Source organism: Canis lupus, chromosome 5, assembly GCF_048164855.1.
Source record: "Canis lupus baileyi chromosome 5, mCanLup2.hap1, whole genome shotgun sequence".
NCBI lineage: Eukaryota > Metazoa > Chordata > Mammalia > Carnivora > Canidae > Canis > Canis lupus.
In genome coordinates, this window is record NC_132842.1 from 64,898,798 (window position 1) to 64,905,668 (window position 6,871).

Sequence of the window (6,871 nt, forward strand, 5' to 3'; positions counted from 1 at the left end):
GCCAAAGGAATCAAAGGGCTGAGCAAGACCGTGGTCTGGAGCAAGGTCTAAGCGTGGTCTGTGGAGATGAGGATGCTGAATGGTGAACTGCCCCTTGGGACTGTTGGGACTGTTTCCCCGTGGGGCTGGCCACCCACGGGCCATGGGCTGCTCAGGGAAGGCTGACTATAAGTCTTCAGGAAATGGTGAAAAGGTGGCATTGGCAACCAACACTCTCCGTGGCTGGAGAGTGGTTGCTCTGACCGAGAAATGGGGATCAGGACCGAGACCCAGCTCCGCGTGAACACACAGCTTGTGTGTGTGTGCATTACGGAAGGGCCCCCTGGGCAGCCACATTGGTACTTTATCACTGATGCTAGAATCACCGGCCCATAGTGATAATTGAAAAGAGACCACTTTTAGTTGGCATTCATTTTCTTTTATTTCTTTTTAAAAAGATTATTTATTTGAGACAGAGTGCATGCACATGAGCCTGGGGAGGGGCAGAGGGAGAGGGAGAGGGACGAGCAGATTCTGTGCTGAGCACTCCCAAGGTGGGCTCGATCCCACAACCCGGAGATCATGACCCCAGCTGAAAACCAGAAGTCCGCTGCTCAACGGACTGGGCCACGCAGGCACCCCTGGTGGTCATCTCCAAATTCTCTGCAGTCGATGCCTCCCAGATTGTGTGTACACCACCCTTGGTGCACATTTACACACCGAGGCTTCCTAAGCAGAGGAGAAGCCAGGCAACCCGTTGCAGAAATGACCAAGAGGCGCCCCATGGTATTTCATGCCACTTAGGCCTCCGGCTTTTTCCATCGCCCAAAAGGAGTTGCCCCATCTTCACCTCCTCCCTCTCCTCCAATAAGAGAACAGGATTTCTATCCACAGGAAGAATAATTCAAGTCTCACCCAATCTGACTGCTTCACTCTTGCTTATGAAAACCATAAAATCAGATACCCCCATGTGTGACCTCTGAAGACATGGGGGTTGAGAGAGTGTCATAGGATCTCAGCATTCAACAGGTTCAAAAAGAATGTGCAAATGGCTCCAGGATGATCTCTATCGAAAGACACAGAACCTGGACAGTATGTTCTTACAGATGTCACCCAAGGATGGGCGACTCCTTCATCTTAGGAAGGAAAAGTCTGACATCCCAGGGGTGTCCCTCCCCCTAAGGGTGCATTTCAGAGAAACTCACTGCAAATTGTGGCTGCATTTATTTTCAAAAGGATCTCTAGAGGCAAGAGGGCCGAGGGCCACCTTCTCACATTGTGCCTAGGGGCCCCTCTAACACCGGCCTTAATTCAGAGACAAAGGGACACCAGAAAGTCAGTCCTGTGTGACTGAGGGGGCCCAGAGCTGTCACAGAGCAGGAACCCGGATAAGGAACGCAGAAACAATATGTTTGAAAGGCAGGTGGGGGCTTTATGGAAGCAATCTTTACGGAAAGGCACGAGAATCCCCTTTTACACAAAAGCTATATCTGTAGCAAATGGCTGGCCTCTTTTTCACTGTCCAGGAAAAATGATTACCCGAAAGAAAAAGCATCTAATATTGTACCTTGTTCTCCTCCCCCCAACATGACACAAAAGACATCCTTATCACCCAAGCTCCATAATTCTACTTGGACTTGGAACCTCTTATCATGCAAGCTTACCTAGTGTTCCAAAAATGAGGGAGGATCTAGAAGAAAAAACAGCTTCCTTTCTTCTTCCAAAATGGCTTTCCCATTTTTTGAATCAACAAGCAGGACCCATGTCCTAATGTTGGTGTGTTATTTCCTGAAATTGAATATAATGGGTTTAGAAAAGTGGGGGGGGAGGGAGACAGAGTTTTGAAGTTTGCTAAATGCCCACCATCTCCATAACCACTCAAATCAGGCTATTTTTTTTGTAATTCCTTTAAATTAAATATCTTTGATAATAAATGCAAATCAGGGAACAATAAATTATAACTTCTAGGCTGACCAGTGACTAATTATATATATTATAATTAACTCCAGTTTCCAACACAAGGTATTTATCTTAATAATCAGCCCATATACATTAGCATATCTTAAAGGGATTTGTAAAACAGGCTTTACCATCTGAAGAGCCATCTGAGCTTCCTCCCCTGGACTCTGAAAGGGTGCAGATTCAAAAGAGAAGAAATTACTTTAAAAAGAAGTCTGAGCTAAATATAAGTTGAGAAACTCAGATTATAGGCATAAAACCCTGACTTGAAAATATTTATCCTAAATACACCCTCTGACCATCACTAAAGAGCCTTCAGATTCTAAAAATCTACAATTGCCACGAATCCTGTTCAAAATATCTTTAACCCTGCAAGGCTCTTAAAACGCCACCGTCAAAATGTTGGGTTAAGATTTGAACTTTCTCGAAGGAGACAGATTTTTTGGAAGCCTCTGACCAGGTTTTCTGAAAATCAGCAAGGAGAGCCCACTTTGGGTGTTGGTGGGACAAAACGGCTTGCCACCGATTCCATTCCTATGCCTGCCTTCCGGTCATTCTAGAAACTTAATTACTTCTCTGCCCCACAGTCGGCTGAGCTCTTGGGATTGTAAACAAGGCAGGGAGGGCCTACGCGGGCCCTCTGGAGCCCAGTTATCTGCCGGCTTTTTGTAAGATTTGAGTTTTGTTTTCCAGATTTGCCACGGAGTTCAGGGGTTCACTCCGAGAGCACCGAGAAGGAGGAGCGGTTTCAGGTGCTCCCCCTCTCTGCCTGCAGCCTGCCTTTCTTAAAGACCATGCGAGCCTCCTCCTAGGGCTTTTTCTCTGGCGCTCAGGAGTCTCTGGGGTGAGCAGTTAAGCCTTTTGATACAGCTGGTAATCCCAGCTCTGGCCATTATCTGTGCATTTTCCAACTGTCCCTGGGTAATTGTCCAAGGGACTTAGACAAGTCGGACCAGCCAAAGGCACCAGGAAGGTCAAACCGCAATAGAGCATGCCCTGATTTTATCCAGGAGATTGATGCGCAAATCACCTTGATTTCGATTTGGCACTGGGGTTATAAAATGCACTCGCAATCACCGATAACATGTAAGATCAGACCCAAGCATGGGACACTGTATTTTATACCCTCTGTGGAGTTTGCCCTAATGCAACCATAAATCAGCCCACAAAGCAGGGCATTTGGTCCATGCTAATAGAGACAACAGGGAAGACACCCAGGGTGCGTGGGGGATGGAGACATTTGGGGAACTTGGGATGAGCTTGAAATCTTTAGCTTGGATCAGGGCCACCCAGATGTCAACCAAAGGGGGACAGAGCACGGCAGGCCTTTAGGGGAAACCACAGAGGCAGTCAGGGTCACCCACGGAGACGTGCTTGCACATGTCCCAATGTGTGCATACATTTATGTTTCTCAGCGCTTGCAGAGATTTGAAATCTCCAGGGAGGAGAAAAAGGAACAAAACAGAAGGCAAAAATTAAAAAAAAAAAAAAGAGAGAGAGAGAGAGAGAGATAAGAAGAAGGCAAAATCAAAATCTAAAAAAATAGAGAGCAAAATCTTTCTCATGCACACCTTTGAGTGTGGAAAGAGGATAAAGTATTGTAAGGAGGAAAAATAAGCAGTCCAAAGCCGAAAATCTTTTGCACAGTTTGTAAATAACTCGGCAGAAACTACAATATCATCCCCCTGGAATCCTTCCTGTCTACCCCCATGAAAGGCTAGCATCAAATTAATTTTTTTTTCAAATTAATTTTAAAAAAGACAAAAAAGTACAGACTTTACTTTTTAAAAACTCTCCAGCATCAGTCACAGTAGTTTATATAACCATTTTGTAAAGCATCCTGAGTGGGAGATTTACTGGTCTTCAGATGAAACTCAGTTATCAGGAAAAGAAAGAAGCAGCTTGTCCTCCAGGAGATCCATCTTTCCCTTGCCTGGTGGCTGAAGTTCAACCCCCAAATCTGTTTATGGAAATGGCTCTGCTCCCCCAATCTTTCTTCCCTCCCTGTGCAGCCCCCCATTCACCTGTGGGGGAGTCCAGGCCAGCAGGCCTCTGCCTTGCTCTGTGCGGGGTATAGGCAGGGGCAGAGCCAAGGTTTACCATGCCTTATGAGGAGCTACGTAGAAAGAAAGAGAAAAATCTAGGTTGGAAAAAAAAGAAGAGAGACAAGTAATCACTTGCATTATTTTTTTCCTGCCATCTTTATTTTTCTAGAGCTTCATGACTTCCTCCCCCACGTAAATAAAGTGAATAAAGCAAACATCTAATGAAAAGGATTCCTCTGCTTGGGGTTCCACAGTTAGCTCTTCTCCCTGAGTGAAACAAAAACCAGCAGACTGAATTTGTGGAAAATATGGACTCCATTTAACACAACCGAAATTCCCTTAAATTTGAAGAAATGCTGCTTCCAATCCTGCATATATTTAAGCCTTCTGTAAAATTTCACATTTGTATTCCTGAATGCCATTGACGAGTGAACATGATTTGGGTTGGAAAATGAAGCAACTAGACAAATCCAGAGCCCTGGTGTAAAGAACCCCGAGGGTGGTGGTGGCCGAGCTGGAAACCCGCTTCTCAGCAGACTATCATTCCATGGTTTCCTTTTCCTTTTTAATTAAAGTGGAAAACACACACACACACACACACACACACACACACCATTTCTTTTTTAACAGTCCTTTCTCTAGTGATATCCTATCAAGGCAGGAAAATAAGTTACTAAGTGAAAAATTTGCATTGAGGCCAGAAAGGGGAAGAATCCTACAAATTCTCAAAACTCCGAGTCTTGAAGGTAAGTTATGTTTCTGATATCTACTGCATTGTATCCAAATGAAACTCTCCGACAGTTTTATACTTTTGAAACCGACACAAAACAAAAAGAAAAGATAAGAATGAAAGGAAGCTTCCTGTCGCACTTCACCCAAGGTCACCGTGTCAACCTGAAATAACGAAAGGAAAGAAAGAAAGGAAAAGAAGAAAGAAAAGAAAGAAAAGAAAGGAAGAAAGAAAGAAAGAAAGAAAGAAAGAAAGAAAGAAAGAAAGAAAGAAAGAAAGAAAGAAAGAAAGAAAGAAAAAGAAAGAAAAAGAAGAAAGAAAGAAGAAAGAAAGAAAGAAAGAAAGAAGAAAGAAAGAAAGAAAGAAAGAAAGAAAGAAAGAAAGAAAGAAAGAAAGAAAGAAAGAAAGAAAGAGAAATCGCATTCTCCTTCCAAGAGGCAGAGGCTGTGCTCAGGGATTAGAGAAAAATCCAAACCCCATTCTGGCACATGGGCTCCCCTTTCTCCCGGTCACTCTCCCACCCAAGGTGAACAGTTGAGGGGCATCTGTGGGCAGAACCGGACCACCTCAAACCCACAAACAGTCTTCTTACCGAGGAGTCGCTCCCTGACCCAGCCAAGTGGGAGCACAGAAAGTTCTTCCTTCTGCTTCCAGATAACAGGGATCTTTCTGGATGGTCCCACCCAGAGAAGACGGACAGAACCCCAAGGAGCAAGCACAGACGGCGGAGGCCAGGCTGGCCCAGTACCAGGCCCAGGCAGCCACGTGATTGCCCAGCTGAGGGCTCGGAGGCTGACCTCCTTGTAAAATGTGTCAGCTAGAGCCAGAGAAGGTGGCAGGGGAGGGTGGGGAGGAGGTGTAGATACATCCTTGGAAGTGGCGGGGGGGGGAGGCTGGGGGGGGACATGTGAGATAGATCCTGGAGCCCCCCAGTGCAGGATGGCATTTACTGTGCCTCCTTCATCTTCTCCTAATCATTGTCTCCTCAGGGGAGTCGGGCCGGGTGGGGGTGGCGGGGTGCTGATCTAACCTAGCCTGGCCACTTAGGCTGAGCTGTGAGGCCTTGGGAGTTAACCTGTCAGTCTCCTTGCTGGGAAAAGCAGTGATGACGCACTGCACAGTGCGTTTCTGACGACCCACCTGGACATCCTCGAGGCTAGGCCACCTGCAAGCTCTGTGACAGTCTGTCCAGCACCTCTACCCACAAATGAGGGAAGAAGTAGTTCCTATTGTCACCATTGAGATTAGGCTTTCCTTTTGAAGGAAAGGGTCCTGCTTGGAGAACCTTAGCCCCCAGTGACCAGCACACAACAAAGCCCAAGGAAAACAAGCGTGTTTGCATGTGTGTTTGCTTCCAAAAATATTATCCTTGGGGCGCCTGGGTGGCTCAGTCATTAGGCGTCTGCCTTCAGCTCAGGTCATGATCCCAGGGTCCTGGGATCGAGCCCCGTGTCCAGCTCCCTGCTCAATGGGAAGCCTACTTCTCCTTCTCCCTCAGTCTCTGCCCCCACTCTGACTCTCTCTCTCCCTCTCAAATAAATAAATAAAATCTTTTTTTAAAATATATTGTTCTTAAGAAAAGGCAGAGATGGGGGCGGAGGAACACAACCTATTTGAGTGTCACAGATGCATTACTCCTACGAGGGTCTCACTAATACAGTCAGGAGACATGGCAATCCCAAATGACCTCAGTCAATGCCAGTTGTGTCCTTGTAAAGGTTGCGAGATCAAATGGCAGGGGGAGTGGGAGGAGAAAAGAAAGTCAATAAAATACATACAGATTTAATCATCCTTTCAGGGGGAGAACACCTCAAAACAGCAGGTATTGGGGATCAGAGAAAACATGACTTTAGAGGAGAGTTTTACAAAGGTATAAGGCAAGTGACATCATAGAGGAGCTCGCAAATGGCCAGTGGGTCCTTGAGGCTTGACTTCCACTCCTGGTGACAGCTTCACACAGAGATTCCAGAAGTGCTACACCAGAAACTGCGTAGAGCAAAGGGCCCAGGGAAGGAGCATTAAATTTGGGGATGATGGGGGTATCTGGGTGGCTCAGGGGTTGACTGTCTGCCTTTGACTCGGATCATGATCCCGGGACAGATCATGATCCCGGGGTCCTGTGATCGAGTCCTGCATCGTGCTCCTGCGAGGAGCCTGC

The 6,871-nt window shown here is 46.3% G+C and overlaps 1 long non-coding RNA gene across 3 annotated transcripts; it reads right to left on the reverse strand.

Annotated features, from left to right (window-relative positions):
• Positions 1-410: 410 nt before the first annotated feature.
• Positions 411-5,472, reverse strand: LOC140633029 (uncharacterized). 3 transcript variants are annotated; one of them, XR_012030668.1, is made up of 5 exons: positions 5,306-5,472; positions 3,963-4,054; positions 2,070-2,105; positions 1,644-1,767; positions 411-708 (listed from the first exon to the last, which is right to left on the reverse strand). It is a non-coding gene; the product is annotated as an uncharacterized lncRNA (long non-coding RNA). The 3 variants fall into 3 exon arrangements; XR_012030669.1 differs by lacking the exon at positions 2,070-2,105; XR_012030667.1 differs by lacking the exons at positions 2,070-2,105; positions 3,963-4,054.
• Between the last annotated feature and the right edge of the window lie 1,399 nt (positions 5,473-6,871).